Below are 26,444 nucleotides of genomic sequence, written 5' to 3' on the forward strand. Positions count from 1 at the left end.
CAAAACTTGTCATTAAACAATGCTCTTCAGGACATAAGCCCTTCTGGGTGAGAGCGCGTGATGGCAATGACATCGATGATAAATAAGGAACGGCCATTGGAGAGTCTCCTTGCCTGCTCTCCAAGCTGGCTCACCAAACCCAGCTCGAGGCTGGCGCTGTGGGGGACCTCCCTTCTCTACAATCCTTTAGGGTGGTTCCCAAAACAACCATAACCCCACATCCACAGACGTAGCACAGAGCAAAGGGGCCTAGGCCCCAGCAACCTTTTATGACTCAGACCATCTAATGCTCACCATTCTTGTGGCCATGTGCCATGTTTGTCCCATATTCATCCATTTGGCTGTAGGCGTTTAGACTTTGGGGTTAGGTCATTTTTTTCCACTTTTTTTTTTAAATGGAGGTGCTGGGGATTGAACCCAGGACCTCGTGCATACTAAACACGTGCTTTCCCACTGAGCTATACCCCCCACCCCTTGGGGTTAGTTCATTTTTAAAGGATCTACTGCTCCAGTTCAGAAGTGAAGTTAGCGAGAGAAAGGAAAGGGAACAGCAAAGTAGAGAAACTCCTCAGCTAACGCTGGCCAGCCAGGAGGTGCTGGACAGCCAGATGTGGTGATGTCGTGCACATCTGTCCTCACAGGCCGCTAGTGGGAAGGGATTACTCATTGTTCATCAGAGGCCCATGCACAGACTGCCATGTGTGGCCAACGTGTCAAAAGCACCTAAGCCAGGGAAGAGGAGTTCAACAGTAATTGAGACACCAAGAATTTCTTTGCAACTTAAAATAGTCACGGCTGAGTAATATACCATCGTACACATACAAAAACCACATCTCCTTTGTCTGTCGATGGCCATTTAGGTTTCTTCTGTGTCTTGGCTGTGGTGAATTGTGCTGCTGTGAACACTGGGGTGCATGTATCTTTTTGAATTAGAGTTTTCATCTTTTCTGGATATGTGCCCAGGAGTGGGATTGCTGGAGCAAATGGTAACTCTATTTTCAGTTAATATGGACATTTGCAGCCACATGGATGGACATAGGGATTATCATACCAAATGAAGTCAGGCAGGCAGAGAAGGACAAATACCATATGATATCACTCATATGTGGAATAAAAAAAATACAAACAAACTGATTTAAAAAACAGAAACAGACTCACAGACATAGAAAACAAACTTATGGTTACCAAAGGGGAAGGGAAGGGATAAATTAGGAGTATGGGATTAACAGATATACACCACTATACACAAAATAGATCAAAAATAAGGATTTACTGTATAGCACATGGAACTATATTCAAAATCTTATAATAACCTAAATGGAAAAGAATCTGAAGTTACATGCCTGAAAATAACACAATATTGTAAGTCAACTATAGTTTAATAAATTTAAAAAATAGTCTAAAAAAGCCAGTAAAAAAGAGCAGTCATTTTGACATCTACATTCACAACTGCAATATACGATCGCAACTCATACTTTAAAGCTTAGAATGTAGGTTATAAATCCAGACATCTAGGTTATCAGTGGAATTCTCTTGTTAACTTTTCTAGTTACTCTAGGTCTTAATTTCCCCACTTATCACATGGGGAATAAAAGAGTGAGTCTCATTTAAGGGGTTCACGAATAGTTGCAATGTAATTAACAATAACGCGCTAACAGAGTAACAGTGAGATGGTGTTTGAGGTTCCCAGGGCAAAGGGAGCCAAATTTCGTTTTCATCATCAAGCAGCCACCCTGTAAGGGAGTCTCGGATGGAAAGGGCAAGGAAGGATTCTCCCATAGGGACTTTGGAGGGAGCGTGGTGCTCCTGACACCTTGATTTCTGGCCTCCAGAAATATGAGAGAATAAATTTCTGTTGTTTTAAGTCAGCAAGTTTGTGGGAATTTGTGACGGCTGTCCTAGGAAAAGAGTATACCTGTAAACAGGGGAATGAACTTTTGCCTTCTAGGGCTGTCGTAAGCATCTGATCGGATAGTACATAAAAGAGTGACATGTAAGACTGCCCAGGGCCACTCCAACCTAGACAGCCACCCTGGGCTCTGTAAGAGGCTCTTAGGAGCAGTGGGATTCTGTGAAAGGCTTAGAAAGGGTCTAGGGCGCTCACTTCGGCAGTACATATACTAAAATTGGAACAATACAGAGAAGATTAGCATGGCTCCTGAGCACGGATGACATGCAAATTCATGAAGCGCTCCATATTTTTTATGGTTACTGGGGGGAAGAGGGTGGGAAGGGATAAATTTGGGAGTTCGAGATTTGCAAATATTAACTACTATATATAAACATAGATAAGAAACAAATTTCTTTTGTATAGCAGAGGGAACTATATTCAGTATCTTATAACTTTTAATGAAAAATAATATGAAAATGAAAATATGTATGTATATGCATGACTGGGGACATTATGCTGTACATCAGAAATTGACACATTGTAACTGACTAACTTCAATTTAAAAAAGAAAGAAAGAAAGAAAGGGACTGGGGACACCTCTAGGCCAGAAGACAAGTGGCTTAAGGAGGATGCTGGATGGGAAACAGGCATATCAGCTCCTAGCCTGGGTAACTCCATCATGAAAGCTGAGTGGCTGTGTCCTTACACAGCAAGAGCCTTTGATGGGGAGGCATGGCATCTAAGCGGGTATATGTCCTCCGCTTCCCTGAGGATGACTGCAGGGGGCACAGGAGAGCAGGGGAGGTGGCCTCTTAGCTCTGAGGTCAGGTGCCTCACATCCCCTGATCTCCCCACAGCAAAGATGCGGATAGGACGTTTCTGCCCTCTAAGTTCTTCAATGAGTAAGCAGAATCATACTCGACCCAGGTAAGGATGAAGTAAGATAGACTGTTGCTAACGGGAATATTACTGGTGTAAACTATCTAAAGGGCAGTTTGGCAATATGTATAAAGAGCCTTTTAAAAACGTGCCCAACTACTGACCTAGGGTGCTACTTCCAGAAATCTAACCTAAGGAAACAATCTAAGATGCCAACAATCTTCATGCATAAAGATGCACATTGCCACTTAATACAGCCTTACCATAGGGTATTTGTTAAGTAAATTATACTTCATTGTGGCAGCAGAATATTAGGCAGTCATGAAAAGTGATGTTGGTAACAAGAGAAATTCTTTAAGAGATGATGTTAAATTATTTGAGATTAACACATGCACATTACTATGTATAAAACAGATAAACAACAAGGACCTACTGTACAGCACAGGGAACTATATTCAGTATCTTGTAATAACCTATAATGGAAAAGAATCTGAAAAAGAATATATATATATATTCTGGATATATATATATATATTCTGAATCACTGAATCACTTTACCCTACAACTAAAACATTGTGAATCAATCATACTTCAATGAAAAAAAAGTGAAACAAAATTGCATAGTTGGTATTATTGAACAATGTAAAGAAAGCATTAAAAAAACATTTTTAAACAATTCATGACAAAATGTTATTAACCATGGTTGCCTCTGGGCTGTTGGGTTATATGGAACTCTGCTGTTACTTTAAACCTTTCTGTAGGTTTCTCATAATTTTTGCAATCAGCATAAAACAAATCAACAAATGCTAAGAAAAAGCTGAGAGAGAAAGAAATGCCTTCTGTAGAAAGACTTGTGTTGGGGCCGGGACAGGGTGCCTGGGAGATGCATTTGAGGGGAGGGCCTGCCATTGCTGAGTTGGTCCCCCTGTCAAGCCCTGTGCTTGACTCAGCTGGGGCAGGTGAGTACTTGACTTTTCTCCCAGTGGCCATGGCTGTCCGCACGCAATGTTGACCCATCCCTGTGTACAGCTGGCATATTTCTTTTTCATTCGTTATCAGGAATGTGCACCAACTTGTGTGTGAAAAATGGCAGAAACAATTCCACCTCTGTACAAGTTTCATACATCAGATCAGAAAGGCCCAGAAGAGCAACTCTGGAAGGAGTCAAGTTTTACATCAAGTCCCTTTACCTGTCACCTTTGTCCCCACCCTGCCCCGCCCCGACACTCCCACTATCCTTTGGGATAAATAGGACATAGCTTCCTAGGAGACACCATTTCATGGCTGTCAGGGAAGGTCTGAGTCCCTCACACATCACCAGGAGGTCACTGAACCAGGGCCCTGCCTCTCGCCTGGGAGCCCAAGAATTCAGTCATCACTGTAGATCCCAGGAAGGAAAATTTCCATGGGCTCAACACTCAGACCAGACCTGGAGGTGCCTCAGGCAGGAGAGCTTTCCAGGTCAGGCTGACTCTGGTATTTCCCTGGCAGGATCCCAGAGAACCTTTCCTCCTCTGCTTTAAACGTGACACAGTCAAGATTTCTCCCTCTGTAAATAGGAAGGGAAGACTCATTCTGCAGCTAGACTGCAATGAATGTATTCCCTCCAGGATGCTTTGCCTGCTTCTGAGGATGGAGAGGAAATTTACACACAGCCAGAGGATTCCCACGGAGAGGTTCAGAACACACTGCAAGACAAACAGCCTGCTCAGAAACCTAACAACTCCTTGAATGGAAAAACTTTGTGGAACTGTATCTCTCAAGACAAGCAAGACCACAAACTGGGTTTTCCAGAACAGTCTCAATTCCAAATAATGAGTTCTGTGATCAGATATCAGGAAAGGCAAGAGAACTAACATTTGTTGAGTGTCTATTTTGAGCCAGGTACAGCCACCTCATGTCTAGGAGGTTGGTGCTAATATTCCCATTTTACAGATCAAGAAACTGAGGTAGAGAGAAGCAAAAATTGTGCTCAGGATGACAATATCCAGGGTACAGTCAGATTTTGATTCTAGATTCATCTGCCTCCAAAGCCTGTACTTTCCCCATGAAAATCCAAGCTGAGTTTTGATTTTGAAAACAGAGGTTGCAAGGCCAGTAAGGGGGTTTTCGGCTCAGTTTTCCTATGCCAGAATTTAAAAGCGATTCTCGCCACTGAGCTGTAGCGGGGTGAGGGGAACAACCCAACCAAAATCCTGTGTTTGTCTTAAAAGGGATTTCAGTGCTCCGCAAATAAGTCAGATTTGAGGCTCTCGACGTAGGAGAACTTCGAAGTCTGAAACCTCAGGCTAAGACAGCCTCCATTTTTATTAATTAAAGATGTTTCAAAACCATCAGCTTTATCACAACTGGGTTTCAGATGCGAAACTCAATACGCCCACAGACAAGCATGGCTTGTTCTTCTGGGTTATTTTTGACCGTCCCTGAGGATCTGCATCTCCTCAGACGAGACCTCTCTGCTTCCCGGGCTGGCTGAGATGAACGGAGGCCCAGCTCTGCAGGCCTGGGCCCCTGCTGGCCTCCGGTGTTTCCAAAGGCCAGAGCGGGGTGGGTGGGCAAAGTGGCCCCTGCTAAGCCCCCAGGGCTGCGGCTGTGGGCAGAGGAAGAGAGGGACCCACCCTGTGCTGAAGGAGGGTCCTGGAATGTGCCTGACTGGTTTGATACCCTGCCCATTTTTGGTTTTGTTATTCTGGTAGTCACCTAAGTATGTGGCCTTGAAAATGGGGCCCCAGCTTGGGCAACAGGCATTTCCATTGGTAACGTGTGGTCAGCCTTCTACCTATCTCTGCCATCAAAACCCATCTGCTCTTACTCCAGGGGGCAAACCTGAGCCAGATTTTCAGCCATAGGCATCTTGGGATGAAGGTCTGGCCCTGGCCTGCTAGCCTGACTTGGGGTCCATTACATAACAGGGTCTCTACTTTCCAGGCCCATCTAACGAAGCTGTTCAGCAAAGACTTGGTCTCAGGGCCTGAGAAGAGCAAGAGGAGAACCAGCCGTGTTTGGACACCCACTGGGGCTGGGGCAGTGGGGGCGACCGGGGATGGTTTCCACCAGGCGTGGAGGACTCAGGTGGCTGGACAATCCACAGTGCAGGAGGGGGTGTCTGAGCACAAACACCAAAGCAGGGGTGTTGCTCACGGCGGGGCAGAGTCACCTCCGCTGAAGCAGGAGGTCTCTTCTGAAGGCCATACCTCACGTAACGTCACGTCATCACTGCCGACTTTCACCCAATTATTTCATTTTGATTCTAGGATCATAGCAATTTGTACCGTCGGCAGGACAGACACTGTCGACTCCATTTTATAGACGAGGATCCTGAGGTTCAGGGTGAGTCTGAGACCTGCCTCAGTCACCCAAGTTCCTTGCCTCACAGGGGAGTTGTGGGACCATCTGTGATGGTCCTCAGTGAACAAAGTGACACACTTCAGAGCGATCAGCGTGGCTGCCGGTGGCGGGCGCAGAAGTGGGCTGGCGGGGAACAAGGACTGGTCATCTCTCTTGCCGAAAGCTCGGCTAGGGCTGTGCTCGGGCCCTTTGTCCTACAGGGACTTCCCTGACTTCTGGCCTCATTTCCTGGTCCGGCAGCCCCACGGGGTGGGTGGGGGTGAGGCTCAGCTCGGTATCACCTGAATTGATCGCACAAGGTGTGTTTGAGGCTTGCCCCACGCCTGAAACTCTCGGGGGCCCGGGAACTGTCATTTCCTGCCTGGACATGTCCAAGTATTTGTTTATGCCTGGCTGGTGACACTGACTCAGCAGCCCAGGCAGGGCAACCGGGGAGGATGTAGGGGAAAGTTGAGATGCTGCAGGAACACATGGGGGGCGGCGGGGAGCAATGAGGCGGAGAAATCTTTGCAACGACAATAATCCTTTACACTTTCCAAGGTGCTTTCACAGGTGCTTCCCCCTCATCATCCTCACAACACCCCTGGGGAGCACGGCGAGGCAAGGGTTACGAGGCCCCCTTTCACAGCTGAGGGAAAAAGTGCAGGGAGTTAAGTGGGGGGCAGAGTGTCGACTGGGGAACCCCATCCTGTGCTCTCCACCTTCACTACTCAAAGTGTGGGCCACCGGCCGGCAGCAGTGGCAGGAAGCCTGTTAGAACCGTAGCCCCTCAGGCCCCACCCGAGGGATGAATAAATTGGAATCTGCCTTCAAATCAGATCCCAGGGGATCTGTGTGCGGGACACCGCTGGAGAGTCCTGCCTACACCGCAACCCCCTCACCCTGTCCTGTCCCCCGAAACACACTTAGGGTATATCTGGTTCTATCTACTCATTTAAGATGAGGAAATTGAGGCCCAGGGAGGGGATGGGTCCTGGTCCCTGATGGGAGAAGGAGCGGACAGAGCCCTGGTTTTGCAAATCAGTCCTGGGTCCACGATATCCAGCTGACATTCAACCTCTATTAAAGCAGAGACGTTCGTACCTCGTGTTAAGCCTAGGAGCCAAGTGGGAGTGTGTGTGTGCGTGTGTGTGCGTGTGTGAGTGTGTGTCAGTGGGGGTGGGCAATGTTTGGGCCGTCTCTGCCCTTTCCCCTCTGGCCTTCCTGCTTATAGGAGAGGGCTGGGAACACTTGCTTGCCAATGAAGGAGACCCCCGCTTAGGCCTTGTAAACTGCCCACTGCAGTAGTACGTCCGAAAACGCCCCCAAACTGTGTGAATCTGGTTGCGATTTCCCCTCCACTCATTGGTCGCACCGTGTGCCAAGTCTGGCGCCTGTGGGTAAAGTGATTCTTACGCCGAGACTGGGGCTTGGGGCCAGGGTCCCCCCTCCTTTCCCTCCGCTTCTACTCCACTGGGGCCAATCAGGATGTTATTCATTTCCCGAGTTGAGAAGCAAGTTCAAAAAGGCCAGTAGAGCCTCCTCTACCCCTTCCTTGTGTAAGTGATGCCAGTCCCCCTCCCCCCGCCCCGTGAGGAGGAAGCCACAGGGTTTGTTTCTGCTACACTCACGCAAAGGAGCAGGTTCACAGCGTCAGCCCCGAACGAGCGTTTTGCGTGTGCGCCGAAACCTCCCTCTTTATCTTTGGACCTAGGGTGCACAGTGAATTAGAGGAAGAGCAGAGTCAATCCATACGGAGAGAAATGAAAGCAAAAAAGCAAAGCCAAGGCGCCACCAGAGGCCTGGAGACCTCATGTTGCCACGTCAGGCAGACACGGGCCTGTCCTCTACCCTTGAGTTAGACCTCGCAGCGGAACGGAAGAATTAATTTCTCATTGTGCTTCCTGTGAGTTTGAGAAATGCCTTTCAGGTGGAAAAGTTACTAGAATAGCTCTCTCATATGCTTCAGGCTGTTCCCCCAAAAAAGGCAATAAATAAACACCAAGCCATCTTTCTGACAGAAACACCTACCAAACAGCTCAGTGAACTTGCAAGCTCACCCAAACCCTCCTGGGCAAGTCATTAACAAAGAGGCCTGGACAGGAGCTCTGTAATCTTCTAACGCAGGAGGTGATGCCGGGCGGGTGGTGGTCCCCCATGCCTCGGGCGAACCATCCCTCCTCCGCCTACCCCTGCCCACGGTGTCTACCTTTAAGGTCCGACAGTTGCTGGCACCCTTTGAATCTCGCTGCAATCTCTTCTCTTCATGCGGCCCCTTCCTATATTTTATTTTTAAAGCCACTGTGAAATGGGGGTGGGGTGGGACAGAGCCTTACAGCTAGTTGCTCATAATTCTCAAAGTTATGTGAAGACTCAGATGACAAGGTCCATGATGGAACCTTCAAGACCATAATGCGTAATCTGCATGCAAAGTACCGCCGGATGGCCTTAGGCCGGTGCTCTCACCACTTCCCTCCAGCTCCTCTGAGACGCGAAGATGATGTCTCAACTGTGTGGCTTCTTGTGGTGTGGGAACGTCCACATAGCTCAGCACACGGCTCATTTCTAAACCAGGAATGTGAGGTTGCCAGGAACGTCTTTACTGCAGCTTTCATGTTGCACAAGATCCTCCACTGCTGTCCTCCAGGATCAAAAGGGCTCACCCAGAAGTTGTTCTGATGTCCCAGAGATACCAAAGAACCCAGAGCCTGCAGCACAGATCTGGCCACGTAATAGGTGCCCAATAAATGTTTACTGAATGAACGGATGAAAGAACAAGACTTCGTTATCTTTTCATCTGAAGTATGTATATATCGTGGGTCTGGAAAGGGAGCTCATAAAGGCATTTCTCGGCCACCCTCCTTAAAGCTCTCATTCTAAAATAACTCCGAAAAGGAGTGCCCCTTAGAGGGACATTCCGGAGTGCTCTACCCAGAGGGCACCTTCCCCCTGCAGTATTAAATAAATTCAATTAATATTTCTATTTATCCTGGAAAGGTAATGTTCCAAAGCCAATTGTTTAGGAAAGATGATTTTTCCTGACTATTCATTTATGACCGTGTTTGCATTTGAGAGATCTGTAATTTCACACAAAGGGCGCAGGCCCTCTGAACAACTTCTACACCTAGTAAATACCTTCAGTAGAGATGAAGGCCTGTTTACAAAACTGCTCCCGAGAAGAGATGTATTAAGCAGGTGTCACGAATTTCACAGCTAGGGACAGTGAGCAGTGTTAGGTCTTAAACATATAAACGAGTGAAAGTCAGCTCTTGCCATGGCAGTAGCTATAAAATGTCTTCTTTGTCTACATATGGTGTCTCTTCCAAACTTCTTTAATAGTCAGCTTTTTAATAGATGGTAAGTTTTGTTTTTTTTTTAAATGCTGGATTACATTCAGGTCCATTATTCCACAAAGTGGAGTGGGCAATCAGGCTGTCTACACCAGAGGGCAGTGAGGGTGTTCCAGTCCAAATGCTTTCAGAGAAGTAGCGCTGGACCAATTATCTGTCTAAATGCAGGATTTCCAACGGATTCCCGAATACTCAGACAGTTGCTCAGAAACTCTCCCATAGATCAGTGGGTCAGCATTTCCATTTCCGCACATCTGAGGAGTCCCACCAGTCACAGTGGATCATAACTGCAGGGCTTCTCCGCAACCTTAGGGCGGAATCTGTCTGTGTGCAGGGTGGGAGGGTGGGGCTGTGGTGTGTGTAGTCAGGAAGAGCCCCCAGGTTATTATGGGAGAACCTCTGGTTCAGAGCATCATTCCCAGATTTCCCTAAAAGAAGAATCACCTGGGGGCTTACTGAAAACAGACTCTCAGGTCCGTCTCCAAGATGTTCTAATGCAGTGGTTCTGGGATAGGGTCTGACTCTTAACCTGGGAATTTTGGGAAGCACTTCTCTAGAGCTGCCGTGCCCAAATCTAGCTTGAAGAATCACTCAAGATTGAAAAACTGTGTGACTGTCCCCCTAAGACCATGGTCGCTCGGTTATAACCATGTGGCAACCCAGATGCTGTCAAGGAGAGCTGATCGCTTTGGGACATGGCTGACTATCCCCATGCCTCCTTCATTTCTTCTGGTCTTCCTCCTCCATGCTTCCTTCCTTCCTCGTCTCTGACCACCCCCACGTCTCTCCCAAGGCTTTGCTCTGCTCTTTCTGCTCCTCAAATCTTGGTGCTTCTAAGGGTTTCACCCTTAGCCCTCCTCTCTTCTCTGTACACAGTACCTTGGGTGAACTTCTCCACTCTTAAAGTCACAACCATCACGGACATGAGACTGACTTCCCAACTGCGCTTCTCACTCAGTTCCCTCCTGGCCTCCAAAGCCATTTGTGTCAGACCAAACACGTTCCACAGGCACCTCCGACTCACGTCCGAAACAAATCCGTTACCTGACTGCTCCGAAACTTGGTCTCCCTTCTCAAGTCCCTAAACAAATGGCCACGCTGTCTTCTCGGTGGCCCCAGCCAGACCCCTCCTTTCCCCCATCCCATCCCCACAGCCAGCTGATCAGGAAGTCATGAGGATTTTCCCTCTTACACCCTCTCCAATCTGTCCCCTAGCCCACAGCCACCGAGCTCAGGCCCTCATCAGTTCTCACCAGGGTACTTCCAACAGCTTTACACTGGTCTTCCTGCCCCTCCATAGAGTTCTTCTTAGAAGAATCCACCAGAATGACCTTCTTTCCCATGTATTCTGAACATCTGCCTCATCTCTCCTCCGGACAAAGCCCCATCTTCTGAGCACCACTGTCTGTCACCTGGGCCTGGCCAGCTCTCCAGATTCTGCACACCATGCCCCACCTTGGGCTTCACCCCCCAGGCCTCTGAATCTGCTGTTCCCTCTGCCTGGAATGCTCATCTTCCCTGGCTGGGTCCTATTTATCCTTTTGAAGACTCCGATCAGCTGGGGAGTCTACCACATTCCTTCTGGGTTTGATTTAGGTCTTCCAACAGGCCCCACGACACCCTGAGCTTCCTCTCCTGAGAGCCCCGTGGTGTGGTCTGTTCCACCACAGACACTTATTGGGTGTCTACTGGGTGTCCAGCCACCGTGCTGGGTGCTGGGAATTTTGGTAAAAGCAACAGCCTGCAAAAAAGAGAAGTAAAGGCTTTTCTGGTCTGTCTTCTCACTGGACGGCAAGGTTCCTGGAGGGCAGCATTTGTGGGCAGCCACTTCTTAGGCAGGACAGCGCCTCCGTTCCTGGTAACCAGCAGGGAGGGGAGGAGGGAGGGAATAAAGCTGAGGTTGTTTAACCTGGAGAAGAGGGTCCGAGAGCTGTGAGTCTAGCACTCAAACATGTGGAGAGCAATGTTACAGAAGAGGGAATAGATCTGTGTGTGGGTGGGTGTGACCCCGGGGGGCAAAAAAGGACCTAGAGGGAGAAGACAGCACGCTGAAGTGTTCCAGATGGATGCGAGAAGGGGCACCAGCTGACACAACAAGCTGCCCCTGCAGCCAACTCATCTCCAGCCCGAGCCCCTCTGTGAAGCCTTCCTGGGGACACGTGGGCGGGGCACGGTCCCTCTGCCGCAACCCCACGGCACGCGCACACCCTCTAACGCGGCGTGTATGGGCCTGAGGTCCAGCGATCTGTTTCCACGTCTTCCCCTGAACTTAGCCCTGGGAGCGTTTTGTCCAATTTTTGTATTCACAGAGCCCGACAGAGGCGGGATGGGAAATGGTGAAAGGTTCAGATCTAGGGCCCTTGTTCAGTCGTGTAATGTACAATATTGGGCAAATGAGTTACCTCTCCTGGTTCAATTTATCCATCTATTCAGCAGAAAGAATGAAAAAGAGTAAGGCTTAAACAAACGTGCCTGACACACAATAGATGCTTAAAGGGCCTACTGTCCCACTGATCGTCGCAACGACACTGCGAAGTTCTGCTTCAGAGAGAAGCTGAGGTTTAAAGAGGCTCTGTGTTAGGCCATGGGGCTGGACCTCAGGGCCAGGATTTGAGACATCTCATATAGTATTCATTTCAAGCCCTTTAAAAAAAAATGTTTTCTCCCTGATTTTTCAATCATACTAAAATGATCTGACAATAAAAGGAAGTCCTTTCTTCTCCAAGGGAATACAAATGTTCTCTGTGAATTACATCACCTCTGCCAAAGAAATTGTCTTACCAACCAGGGGAGATGCTCAGAGCTCACACAGGCTGTCTAGAATAGCACTCCTCGTCCTTGTCCGGACTCCACAGACCGAAGTAACAGTCCCTCGACTTCAAGGAGGACTGTAGTGCCACACCACTGTCACCATCTCGACAAATCCTGCCAAATGCTGAGAAAGTGTGACGCTCAGGTGCCTGACCACACCAAGCCCTCACAGTTCACTGTCCTCCACACGCCAATGACCTTCACCTTCCTTCCAGACATTCACTCAGCTGGCTCTTGCATTTCTTGTATTTTAAGCAAGAAATTCCACATTTTGATCATGAAGCTTTCTATTTGTCTATCTCTCTCACTTCCTCATTTTCACTAATGATGGTTTTCGGCCTCACTGAGCCTGCCAGCCTCTTGAGCCCTCTCTATTATCCCAAGCCACCAGCTCCCTCCTGGTGACACTCTTCACCATCCACCCCAGGGTTCAGGGCTTATAGGTCCCAGAACACCCTCACCACCCCCCCATCACCGCTCCTCCAGGTCTGTCTGCCCCTCCTGCTTTGCCAGACGCATCCAGGATGATCCATCCAACCATCGGCTTTCTCTGCTCCTGGGCTGCTGAGCTGTGCTGGAGAAAACCACACACTCACGTCCACTGGCACCAAGACAAGTGTATCAGCCAGACCCTCTCTGCGCCTCAACCTTTTTCCCCCCTTTTTCCATTTGTTCCTGGTCAGTTCCCTCCTGTATTTCCCCCCCTTCTCAAGCTCCCCAAACCTGTCACAACTCTCTCCCTCATTCTCAGCCAATGACCTGCCAACTCACTGCCTTTGGGATTTCCTTTTTAGTTCTTTCTTTTAAAGATTCAGAAGTCCATGCATCTTAAAAGCGACCCAGGGTAGGAGTGACAAGCACAAAACACAGCCCCTGAAGAATCGCCCTGCCAGGCACTCAGGCAGAGCGGAAGCGGAGTCTCCTCTGGAACGAGCGAGCAGAAGTGGGGGCGTCGGCTGGGAACGAGAGGACAGCCCTTCCTGCCTTTGCTTTCCCACTGAATACATTCTGGAGAGGTTTGGATTTTGCCCTTGTCACTTCTATTCTTCATCAGATGGCTGGTGCTGTGTGAGGCTGAGCAGCATCCCGAGGTGGAAGAAAAGATGCTACAGCAGGCGAGTGAGCCCCTGCCCCAGGCGGGTGGTTTATAATCCCGATTACCCTGTGCTGCCTCCAAACGAGAGGGGACGGAGCAGTAATCGTTCCTGGGAGATTTGCGTGTGCGCATGCGTGTGCACGTACCTATTTCAGTCATCCCAGGAGGTGCAAGCAGGGGGCTAGATAGAGGGTTGTCTCTACTCCTCGCCAGGGTTACCAGGTTCCTTGATGGCCCGGCCCTGCTCACTTCTCTGGGCCGTCTCTCCCACTCTCTCCCTTGTCCCTTGTGTTAAGCATAACGAACTTCTTCGAGTCCCTCCAGTGCACTGCTCTCTTTCACCTCTGGGCCTTCCCGTCTCTGCCTTGCTCATCCCTTGATGCTGGCTTAAACAGAACTTCTCCTGGGACACCTTCCCTGACCCCAGGAGGGTCAGGCGCCTTCCTACGTACTCCCACAGCAGAGCCCCTGAACCCACCTTACCCAAGGACTCTCCATGGGTGCTGCTGGCTTGTCACTTTTCTCTTCTAGGATACAAGGTCCAAGAGGGCTACAGAGATCATCTGTCTTGCTCTTTACAGTAGCCTCAAAACTTAGGACCCGCCTTTGCTAACATCTCTGTACTGATCCCAGAGAATCAAGGGTTTTACATGGTAACAGAACACTAATATCAGTGCACAGAGGGAAGAAGGTCCCAGTGAAAACAACACGGGGCCTAAAGAGGGAACCAGTCTCAATAAGAGGACCCAGAGTTGACGGCCGCTGGTTTCATGGTGCAGTGTCTCCAATGTTCAGCTCAGGGTCTTGGTAGAAGAGGCCTATGTCTCTGACAGGGTAGAAGAAACTGGTAAGAGGTTGGCCCTTTAAGACCAAGGGGGCTTGACGTCAAAGGATGTGTAGGCAGATGAAGTCAGCTTCCTCTGTGTAAAGAGGGTTCACGTGCTCTAGCTCCTTGTAGGTCTCACTGAGCCTCTCTCAGACCCGACTGCGGTGCGTCACGGCATCGCAGTTCGGTGCTGGCCTGGCCAGCACCCTCTGCCTGCTCTCCTGGCCCCCGGCCCCAGGCTCCCACTTTCTGATCTTACAACCGACACTTGCCTGTCTTAGCCCACCCTGGAATTCTCACCAACCAGATTTCACCTGGACAAGGATATCCAAGTCTGCATCCAGCCAGGCGCCCCGTCCTGCTGGAACGACCTGCCTTCACCAACCAGGCACCAGACAAAGCACTGGACTTTGAGGCAGGAAGAGTAAGCGGGGAGGCGGCGCAAACAGAGAGGGTGCCCCGTGGAGGCTGCAGAGCTGAGCCGAGCAAAGAGCCCTGCCACGGATTTGCTTCTCTCGTTCCAGGCAAAATGCCCAACTGGCACTGTTTTCAGAGGAATTAAGCTGCTTCTGACTTAGACTCAGGATAATCACAAGTTCCTGGAGGATAATGTGGAGAAGGGAGCTGTCAGAAGAGACATTTGATCACACTCAGACCTGGTAAAGGAATGGCCACTGGGATGTTGGTTATCTTGCCATCCAGCTGTTTGGCACAGACCCCTTCATACCCTTCCTCCACCGGCACGGCTCAGCTGGGGCGATGCATCGGAATCCGCTGGGGAGCTTCTCAAACATACGGAGGTGCGAGCCCTGCCCCGGTCATAATCAGGATTTCTGGGGCATAAGATTGGGATCTGGGCATCTTGATCTTGGAAAAGCTCCTCAGGTGACTCTGAGGCACTCCCAGTTGCCATAAACCACAGCGGGTCTCTCCTCCTGTCTAAGTCAGTGTGTTCGCCTGAGACCATTAGTACGTGGAGAGCAGGGGACACACCTGCAAAACTCTCTCTATTCAGAGGCCACACGGGTGCCATTTACAACAGGATGCTCCACGGAAGGGCTCGTGCTGCTGATCCAGGTGGCATTTTTAGAAACATTACCGTCCCCACCCAGTGTGGCAACAGCCTTGGGGCAGAGAGGGCTGGTGGAGGCATCTGGTGTCAACCCTCCACAGAGCAGTCCTCCTCCGGGGCCCAGCAAACTGGGAAACTAGGATGAGGTGGCTAAGAAGAGGTTATTTACTGGCCAAGGCAGGAATATTCTCGCTTTCCTTTGAAAGAAAAATCTCTTCGTACAGTGCATGGATAAAAATCTCTAGCCCTTCATTGCATTTATTTCTGTGGTGTAGTGTTGCTCGCTGTGTGCCAGAACTGTAATAGAGGTGATCAACATATGCTTGCTACGTGAATGAACAATGGAGACCATCTCCGTCCTGAGTGGCTGGCCCAGGGAGGAAGGAGGGGTGGGGTAACCTGGCAGTCCTGGGCAGGCACACTACCCAACTTACTGGATCTGAGAATTCAGAAGGAAACATTTTTAAGAACCAAGCTCTGAACCACTACCTTAAGTTCATGATTCCCAGCGTGGCCAATTGCCTGCCTATGTCTCATAATAACTTTTCCGTCCATTGTGGCTAGGAAGCCGTGACCTGGGCATGTCCCAGGACACCGAAATTCCTTAAAACTACAGTACCGTGTTAATTTCTATTTGAGAATTGTTCTCCAAATCAGCCCTGAAAGGGAATGTCCACTTGTGTCCTATGCTGGCTGGTAAGTTTAAGATATTCTGGGTACTAGGGAAAATGATCCTTAATATCTAGGTGCATCTGAGAGGGCAGAGTGCAGGTCACGTGACCGCCGCCTCCTGGAAGCTGTCTTTGGGGGCTGAATCTCGGGCTGTGGAGGCAGCAAGGTAACAACAGTTGTGACTTTGGCTCAAGCGTGTTATTGTGGGGTCTATGGAAGGGTTGCTGGCTTCCTCCCCCAACCTTAATAGAGGCACTGGGGATTGAACCCAGGACCTTGTGCATGCCAAGCACGCACTCTACCACTGAGCTATATCCTCCACCCCCTGGCCTCCTGAAGGAAGGCAGTACCATGTGGTGGGAAATGCACTGGACTTGGAGTCAGAAGGCCTGAATCCGTCATCAACTTGCTGAGTGTCACCACGCGAACACTTCACCTCTGGAAGCTTCAGTGTCCTCGCGCATACAAGATCTGCTCTCCCTACGTGAAGTGTTGTTGAAAAGAATCAAATAAAATAGGAAGTGTATGTACACTCGTTGTCTCTGTAAATTCTCAAGTGATAGGTTTTTGAGCAACGCCAGGTTCTCCTCTGAGGACCTGCCTGCCCAGCAGGCGTCTCCCGATTGTCTCCCGTATCCCTCAGACCCTGGGGTGGAGCTGGCGGCCTTCTGGCTCCTCACAGACGCACCGTCTCTTCTTTGTTTTACGAAAGCTCCTACTTTGTCTCTCATGTCCTAAGACCCGAGGGCCCCTCCCCCCTCCATCTCCAATTCCTCCCCCTCCCCCACCACACCCCTCACTCCTGGGAGATTTAGCTCCTGGTTCACCGTCAGGTTCTCCAACACAAACCCTGTCATGAGTCACACAGATGATCCTTTCAGCAATGTGGCCTCTGGGTTCCTGAACCTCCTCACGTGTAGTTTACCTCCACCACCCACTGTCTCCACTGCTCCTCTGATACAACAACTGCAAAGACAGCACAACCGCAAGATCCAGCAGCCCACTCTGACCACCACCTTCTGTCTTTCTGGTTCTCTCCCTCTGGCTCCCCGGGCGCCAAGAATCCTTTGACTGCCCCTCTCCCCCCGCCCCCACCAAGGTCTATAATCCCTTGGTCCCGCCTGCTTTGCATTGCCCCTTCCCCCTCGGGGTCCTCTCCCCCGCCATGTTCCATCCTTATGCTCAGCCCCCCGGCACACGCCCCCACCCTGTACCCCCCCTTTCCCTCTGCTGTACTTGCCTGGTGAAACCACAACCTTGTTAAGTCTAAGTCTCCACCTACTCCCTGTCCCCATGCAATTACTCATAACTGGGGGGGAAAAAAGGCACCCTGGGCTAACTGGTCCTACTTTAAATTTATGAGCACTGCCTTCAAACGGGCCTTTAACGCTGCCCTCTAATCATATTTCCTCAGGCCATTTGCTTTCCCCTCTCCAAGCCGATGACTTCATATTGGCTCCTCTATCCTCAAACGTCCAATACCTTCTCCACGGTTCTCACACTCAGCCGAGGGCTTAGTATGACTTTGCCAAGAAAACGGAAGCAAGGAGAAGGGAATTTAAAGCCCCTCTGTTGCATCTGCCCACCCACCCGCTCTGCGCGCACGTGCTCACCCGCCAAGGCCGCCCCCTCCGGCTGCACACTGGCCCGCACACCCTCTTGCCACCTTTATGCTGATTTTTCTTCCATTAAAAGAAAGGAAAAAACTCTTGACTCTACTTCCTCCTCCAGCTACCTCCCCACTTCTCCTCGGTCCCTTAAAACTCCTTGAAAGACATGTCTGGACTTGCCGTCTACAATGTCCACCCTCCCTCCCATGCTCTCTTTGAATCCACTCCAGTCGGGGTGTATGGCCTCACCTCTCCACTGAAACTGCTCTTCCAAAGGTGGTGACCCTCATGGTACTCCATCCACCTCTCAGTTACCACCTGACCCGATCTATCAGCTGGTGCATTTGATGTCCCTCCCTTCCCTGGCATCCAGGACATCACACTCATCTGGTTTCCTCTCATCTTTCTAGCAGCTACTTCTCAGTCTCTTTTGCTCACTCTTTTACTCCCCCTCTCGACCTCTAAATGCTGAGATCCCCAAGTTCGCATGCAAAGCCACAGTCTGGTCAAGAAAGGATGAGAGTGGGAGGGAAGCCTTGGTTTGAGCTCCTTCCCTGTTCTTCCTATTGTCTCCTCATCCCCTGGGTCCGACGTGTGCCAGTGCCTGAGTGCTCTCGCTCGCCGCACCGAAACCTTTTCCTCCTTAGCTTTTCTGGCATGAACTGGGGATGATGGAGAGGTGGACATCGGGGGCGAGGCAGTAAAACAGACCGAGGGCAAGGGCAGCGGCCGCTGTTAGAACCAGTGTTCAGGCTCAGAGCTGTGGAACATGACTGCCAACCATAAGCTTCTGCCCCCTCCACCGAACGACCTTCCCGGGAGGTCACATGTCACTTCTCAAATAGGCTGACTGAGTAACAGAGTCCAAAAGAGCATGAGAAAATGGGAGAACCAGACAGGTTTTCGCAACCTTTCTTTTTTAAACCAAGATGTTAAACTTGGGCTCACTGAGAAATTGAACATGAAAAGGGACATGACTGCCATAAAAAAGAGAAACAAGGGTTCATTTTATCTGTTATTTTGCCTTTTTTTTTTTTTTTTCGGTAAGGGCACCAGCCAGACTTCCCATTTGAGGACTGGTAAGGATTTGCTTTGCGACACTGAAAAAATAACTTCTCTCAGTGTCACAGGGGAGAATGTGCTCTTCCTGGGAAATGGAAAAGGCATTAGCCAGGGCAAGGGCAGAAGGATCTACTCCCACACGGGCCTGATCTGCCAGATCCAATGGTGTCGGGCTGCCTCCTAGCCCCGGGAGGGAACTTCTTCGTTCAGGCTGGGCTTAGCCTGAGTCACAGCTCCGAAAGCCCCTACCTCCACTCAGCAAACCATGCCAGAAAAACATCTGCTACCCCTAACCCTCCACTTCCCAAAAGAAATGATTAAAAAGTTAAAGAAACACTTCCATATGGAAGAATCCTATCCCAACAGGTCACCACAAAGACACTTCAAACACAATAAAACAGGAAGGGCTAAAAAAAGCAGAGAAGTTCACAGAACCCACACAATCTTTTATATAGGGGGAAAAAAAAGAAAAGAAAAAGCCACCCTGGTAACTTCACACAGTTCAGAACACCATTTGGCAGTTAAGGACATCCTTAATCTGCTCAATTTGCTTATTATAGTAAAAGTTGGGAAGAATTTGAGAGCGGTGGCCAAAAAGACTGCAATAATCTCTGTTCCTAAAGTAAACTCACAAAGTGAATTAACTTCTTCAACTGAAATATTTCAAAGTTGAAAGTCTCCCCTCTGCCCCCTGTCCCCGGAACTTAGAGGCTGGCCACAGGGAAGACACGGTCACTTAAAATCAGAACCACTTTGGTGGATTTATGGTTATTCATTCAACAAATATTTATCGGGCATCTAAATCAAACAAGGTCCAGGACTAGTCACCAGGATACAGAATTAATCACAATATCCAACCTACCTTTGAGGTGCCTGGACCACAGAAGGGAGCCTGCAGTTCCCAAGTCAGAGCTCAGACCTTCTACAGGAGGAGAATCGAATGCAAACGGCAGGGAGAGACTGCCCAGCAGGGAGCTGTGGCTTTGGACTCAGACAGATCCAGCGGCTTAAATCTTAGCCCCGCCGTAGCTCTGTGATATTGGACAAGGCCCTCACTGAGCCTCGGTTTCCTCAACTATGAAATGGGGTTAGAACTATCTTCCCCACAGGGATGTTCTCGTGATTAACAGCAATATACACAGGCACTCCACCGACTGTCCATACCACGGAGACCTTTTCCGTCTCTACAGCCCTGTGACATGCTGCAAGGCTTCAGCTAAGAATCTTGTGGATACTTAAGGAAGGAGTGCACCAAAAAATGACCTTTGAGAAGTGAAAGCAAAAAGGAAAAAAAAATTAAAAAATTAAAAAAAGAAATCCCATCGATACTCAGTTTAGGTGAACAAGAAACAGGCGTTTTCTCTGGAGAGTAACAAAAACAGAGGCAGTTCACACGGGGCTTGGCAAATCACAGGCTGAGGGAAGCCCTTCGTCAGGGGCTTGGCAGAAGGACGACAGAGCTCTTTGTTGCTCTGGGGAAAGACCGGGGCCCGGGGCGCTGGGCAAAGCTGGGCCTCCCTTCCAGGAGGCTGCAAGCTGACTTCTTCGGCTACCTCCCTTGGGCCTTAAATTGCTTCCTGAGGCGAGGACCTGGCTAATGGTTTATTTACAACAGGAAGAGGCAATTACCTTGGAGAACACGGAGTCATATACCCCACCATTAGCCAGAAACACGGGCACTCTCCACCAATAACCCCCAAAGATACACGAAGCAGCAGCGGCTGCCCCCACTTACAGGCCCTGCCACGGCTCTCCTCCCCACGCTGCTCTGCTGAGGTGACAGCTAGCTTTTTTTTTTTTTGCAAGACCCTTGTCTTCTCTGGGCGAAAGGACGTGATACATTTATGCCTCAAATCTAGCTTCCTCCCAAAGAATGCCATCAGTAACAAAAACAAACAAAAAACCCTCGTGGGTGGATGGAACGGAGCACTGGGACAGAGTCCTGGGGACTGGGAGCGCGGGGAAACCAGGCTGGGGATGGACACACCGCACCTCCAAGCTGGAAAGCAGATTACCTGTTAGGGGAACGTTGGCAAGGCTGCTGCCAGGGTAGCTGGGCTGGGGTGGGCATGGGGGGTGGGTAAGGTTTCTAGAAAGAGCCAGAGAGAACAGGAGAAAAGCTGGATGCTCTCTACAGGAGGAGACTGACCAAGGCAAGGGGGAAGGAGCCAAAGGGAATGCAGGCTGTCCGTTCTGATATTTAATATCTGAGAATGAAAGGCAGAAGAGGTGCAAAAAGCTTAATAGTATTTGTAGTTTAAATTAAAGTGTTCAAAGCCCCGTTAGAGAGCAGGGTAATGTATGCAATGACATCTGGGACTGTAATCAGCAAAGCGCTTTCAAGAGCTGCCAAAGCAAACAGCCAAATAACAAATCCACTTTACAGATCATCAATCTGGTCCTGGACTTGCCAAGGTAAATAGTACAAGGCTGAAGTTTGCTTTGCAAACCGGGGAGCTGGGAGTTTAGCAAAGGCCTTGATCCAGAGCAGCACCGTTGGGGCCGGGCCTCGGGAGCTTCACTCACATCATCGGGGAAGTCCTACATGCCCCACGTCGGAGCGGAGCACAGGGAGGGGGCGGGAGGGGCGGGCGGGCTCTCTGGGTATCCAGGCAGCCTTCCGGGAGGGTCTAGGGACCGTCCTTGGTCTGCAGGCTGCCACAGCTGCTCCCTCTCAGGGGCCCGCTCTCCCATCCAGACTGGCCAGGATGAGGTTGGTGGATTTCTGAGAAGAAAATCCAGCCAAAAGGGGCTTTTTCTCCCTTTTGCCCGGTCACTATAAAGGGCCGTGAATTCCCAACATGGGAAAGGCATATCTCAGAAGTCAGTCAGCGTCCAGGGGAGAAGGTGCAGCCCCAGGCCGGGGATTAGCGGAGATGCTCTCCAGCACGCGGGCTCACAGGCACCCGGACTCCTCACTTCTTCCAGGATGTGATGTCTCATCCCGAGTCCGGGATGGCCCTAAAGGAGCAATAGCACAGACGTGCCCTGCAGGCACTGCTCAGAGCCTTAGAACTGGAGAAAAGGGGCCAGATCTTTGGGTTAGACCCAGCAGACGCCAGCCTCTCCTTCATTTCCGCACCCAGCTAGCCTCAGCAGCCGAGAGATACAGCCATTTCTCTGCTCTCTCCTCTACCCAGAACTGTCCTGATGCAATCTGCCCTAGTCCCCGACGGGCAAGAGAAGGGAAATTCATAATCACAATTTATTTATGTGATCCTTTGTTTAATGCCTCTTTCCCCTCCTAGGCTGGGAGAATGACTTCCCGATTGCCCGGGTCTCTCCACCACGGTATGTCCAGGGCCCACTGCAGTGTCTAGTCCACATAAGGCCCTTGATGAATATTTGGTAGCTGAAAGGGCAGACGAATGAGAACTACAGCATTCTGAGCACCTAGTTTGGACTGGGGAATTCATTCAGGGACACTGTTTAGTCCTTCACAAGAGCTTCATGGGGATATTATTACTACACCCATTTTCCAGATGAGAAAACTGAGGCCAGAAGACCCACTAGACACTTAATTGAACTTCCCTCAATATGTCAGCATTAATTACTTGGCAATAAGAACCCTGTTGGTGGGGACACAGCTGCTTGGATGGTCCCCACACCGCATCTTTCCATTTCTCACCATTTGGGGGTCAGAAAAGCTACAAAAGAAGCATCTTCTGAATGACTGGCCAAGAGGAGCAGAATGCGCTCTGCTTATATCTGATTATGCTAAGAGTGTAGGGCAAAAACAGCTGTTCTGGGTGAGAGGGAAAGAGGTGGTCCTGAAAAAGTAGGCGCCTTGACTGAGGACACATTGTTAGCGCTGCAAAGTAGGACTCAGCGGCCAGGCCAGAGGCGAACGCTCCACCCTTGGGAGGAATCTGCTGCCCTGAACACACAGGGTTTTAATGGTAGCAGACTTGACCAAAACAGGGCCTCCTAAAAGGAAGTTTGCCTATGTTGACTTGGTGAGGAACAGAAATGGGCTGGGGGGAGCATACAGCTCAGTGGTAGAGGGCAAGCCTAGCATGCACAAGGTCCTGGGTTCAATCCCCAGCACCTCCATGAAAAAATAAAATAAACAAGCCTAATTATCTCTCCCCAGTTAATTAATTTAACTATTTTAAAAAAAGAAATGGGCTGAAAATGATACAAGGCTACAAGAGGGGACTAGTGATGTGCCTGGGAAAGAACTTCTCGGCCTGTTCTAGGACCTTCTGAGGTCACAGGCGTGCTGGGGCCATCACAGCTTTATTCTTGAGTGACTGAGGCCCGGCATGGGATGGAGGCTCAGGGTCTTTCCACCTGCACACCACCTTCTGCTCAGGAAGCCCAGATCACAGCCGACGTTTTGGCCTCAGGTACAGGCCACGGTCTGTAAAGGGGTCAGGCGTTTACTGGTTACTGACGAACACTAGCTGCTGTCATAATGAGCCATCCCTGTGACACTTATTTTTCCAAAAGTTACAATTCAATCATCTTCGTGGCTCCTTTCCTCTCTTATGGCCTATTTTGTATAAGGCATTGGCTCGATGCTTGAATACATTCTGTATTACCCTTGCACTAAAACTCTGTAACACGGGCTTTATCATTCCATTTTACAGATAAGGAAATTGAGCCTCAGAGAAGTTACAGAACTTGCCCAGGGTCATTCAGCTCACCCTCATCTCCTGCGCGCTTTTCCGTGACTCCTAAGGAACAGTCCCCATGTCTCCTTCCCTCTGCGGCTTTCAATGGACAGAGCTCTGACATGAGCTGGGAAACACTTTGTTGATGTTCCTACTGTATCATGATCATCTGTTTACACATCTGTCTCCCTTGCTAGACTATGAACATCTGGAGGGCAGTGAGCCTGCGTCTGATTACCTCTGTGACTCTCTAGGGCTTGGGGCCCTAGAATCTGAATCTTGGGGAGCTCATCAAATTATATGTTGAATTGATATAAATGAATGCATGAATTGATGAATGGCTGAAAGCTGACCTGATCTCTCAGTCAGGGAAACAAAGGACCAGAAAGGTTCAGGACCAGAAAGCTGAATAGCTAGTCTACTGAGCATAAAAGGGCCTCGTGGGTTAGGAGAGGAAGGACGGGCTGGTGCGATGGGGTGGTGTGGGCGGGACTGGCGAGGGCCGGGGGCGGCAGAGTGCAGGCTGAAAGGAAGGTGTGCTATTGGTGGTGGTGAGGCAGAGGCCCACCGGGCTCACAAAATGCCTCCATTTTGACCAGGGTCTGCTTGAGGTCATGGACAACTCTCGCCCGATGAGAACTGGTACCCTCTGAAGGTTACAGGTGGAGACCAGCGAACAGGCACAAACCCCTCTGAAGATGGAGCTTTTCTAAGAACGAGGACCAGGGCGGCAGTGGCCGAGGGAGCCGGAGGGGCCCTGGGCAGGAGCTGTACCAGCTCTTCTCACACGGACCTCATCTTTCTGCTCACACAGCCTTCTCCCCCGACCCACACACCAACCAAGGTCCAGAGATACGCTGAGGTGGCCCAAGGGAGACAAGAAGAGCCCCGGAGAAAGCCCCTTGGTGGGGTCTACGCGAAAGGATGTCAGGAGCCGCGAGGCTGCAGCATGTAGGTTAGGGGAGGGCAGAATTCTAGAAGCAGCACTGAGCCCGGAATCAGGAGGCTGGGACCTAGTCCTGGCTCTGCCTCTTACGAGCAGCATGACTTCTCTGAACCGGGGGCAGATAATCCTTGCTTCATCTGGTGGCTGCAGGATTAATGAAGGCAGCGAACTTGAAAGAACTTTGTAAACTTGTAACATCCCCTTCACATGAGGTTTCTTTTTCTGCTGTCAAGTCGTTCCCCTCCTTTCAATCTGCAGCCCTAAACCCTATCAATCTATTTGCCTCTCACAGGGGCTCCATCCTGCTGGGGAAGGAAGCTGATCTCTAGGACGGTGAAGGCAGGGGAGCAAAGGACATTGGAAGTCAGAGCAGGAAGTTCAAGGCCTAGGGGACTCCTGGCCTGAGGGCCACACATGGCCTGGCTAACAGCTGGGCACCCCTTGGGCCCACTGTCCCCATGAGACTCTGCTCCAGGTGGGTCACCAGACAGTAGCTGCTCAAAGAACACCTTCTTCTCACGCTCCACTCAGCCCAGGAGAGTGGCCCCCGGGGTGCCTCTCCATAGAGCCCTTCCAGGGAGAGGAGGTCTAAGGGGGGCTGCCCTTCCCAGAGAGCCAGCCAGTGGCCCAGATCCAGGGCCTGGCGGGCTGGGCGGCAACTCTCCGTGTCTGTCTGAGGCAGCCTCGCCCTGCTCACTCACGGGAGGTCGGGACGCACATGCCAGACCAGACGCACATATGGAGAAGATTAGCCCAACACGCAGAAGAGACACACCAGCACAGGATGGTCATGGAAAAGGCCGGTTTTGGTACAAAACCAAAAAAAGTGCACCACCCAAACCCATCGTGGGCTCCGTCACGGACAGATAGAGCTCTCGTCAGCCCCAGTGACAGGCTGAGGGCTCAGAAGGGTGGTCACTTCAGGCCAGTAAGCACACGCTGTCCACTTGCTATGTGCTGAGTACACAGTGACGAGCCCAAAAGGGACAGAGATGACAGAAATGGCACTGAAATGTGTGCTTTGTTCACGGTTTTCCTGACAAGAATTCCCCTTTCATTTTCCCTTAGGAGGGGGATGTAAGAAGGTTATATTATTTGGGCCTTTTTTTTTCCTGCCAAGGTGGGCAGCCTGGGCATTCTAGAACAAAGGGAGAGGGGTGTCTCACTGCTTCCCAACCCTCCCCCTCCCCCGAAGGAAATTTCAGAGGCTCTGGTGTCCGTTCCCTGTCAGGAAGTGATTCAGAGAATCGGATGCTCAGGAATGAAACAAGCCAATGGGACTGTCACACACCTTACAAAGGGGCACTTTCTCTGGAGATCAAAGAACCCACCTCTTACCCCCAGCCGCCACCATCCCCACTTGTCCACACCTCTGTCCTGTGGGTTCTAGGGGTTGCACCTGTTTCCTGGATATTTCTCTTGCCTTTCAGAAAAGGCTGGAAGCTCCCAGAAGGCAGGGCCAAGTCTTATAGGCTTCTCTCAACTCTACCACATCCGGCCTCTGTCATAGGTTGTCCACCACAAACACATGTGGAAAACCGACTGCGTGCCTGGCACTGTGACGTCCTGTGACCCACCCGGGAGCTGGCAGAAGGGTTTCATCATGACTGTAGGTCATCAAAGCTAGCGGGGACCAGTCAGCACCAGCTGCTGATTTTGCAAATGAGGAAACTGAGACCCAGAGAGGAAAGAGGAATCTGTCCCAGGTCACTCAGTCAGCAGAGTGAGTGCTCGTCTTGCACTGTGCCTCCCAGAGAGTCCCCCGTGCAGTTGGGTGTCCCCTGTGTGCTCACCAGCATGTGTTGCTGACGGATGACCAGGCAGGCTGGGGGACTCCCCTTGGGGCTGAGGTCTGAGAAGCTGTCAGCTCATCAACTCGGCCAACTGGCCACAGACTCATGTGTCTGCCTCTCCCACAAAACTTTCCATGGAGGGGAACAGTCCGCTGCCCAGGGACCTATGGCTTGCACTGGGGGGGCCCAGGACAATTCAGGAATGAATACTGCTACCAGGACATTCCTCCCAGGCTGTGGAAAGAAGCCAGAGGTCTGGGGGACCTTCTTCACTGAACTGAAGGCCTTTCAACTTGGAAGAGACCTCAGGGCACCTAGACTGCATTCTGCACTGTGTTTGTCTCCTCGGCAATTTCTGCTCCCTCAATAGTCAGCTTTTTCAGGGCAGAGACTGCATCTTATTCACTTTCATATCTCCAGTGTCCAATCAGGGCTGATAAAAGGAAGTTCTCAATAAACGCTCATGAAACCAACAGCCTGAATTTGACCATCA

The 26,444-nt window shown here is 50.3% G+C and overlaps 1 protein-coding gene and 1 non-coding gene across 18 annotated transcripts in view; one reads left to right on the forward strand and one right to left on the reverse strand.

The window, feature by feature from the left end:
- Nucleotides 1-26,444, reverse strand: part of BCAS3 (BCAS3 microtubule associated cell migration factor) — a 480,755-nt gene that overhangs the window by 28,384 nt on the left and 425,927 nt on the right. The gene's annotated exons all lie outside the window — the stretch shown is intronic.
- On the forward strand, nt 2,097-2,203 carry LOC116283628 (U6 spliceosomal RNA). Its single transcript, XR_004193267.1, has one exon. It is a non-coding gene; the product is annotated as a U6 spliceosomal RNA (small nuclear RNA).

The sequence above is a fragment of the Vicugna pacos genome, chromosome 16 (assembly GCF_048564905.1).
Source record: "Vicugna pacos chromosome 16, VicPac4, whole genome shotgun sequence".
In the NCBI taxonomy this organism is placed as follows: Eukaryota; Metazoa; Chordata; class Mammalia; order Artiodactyla; family Camelidae; genus Vicugna; species Vicugna pacos.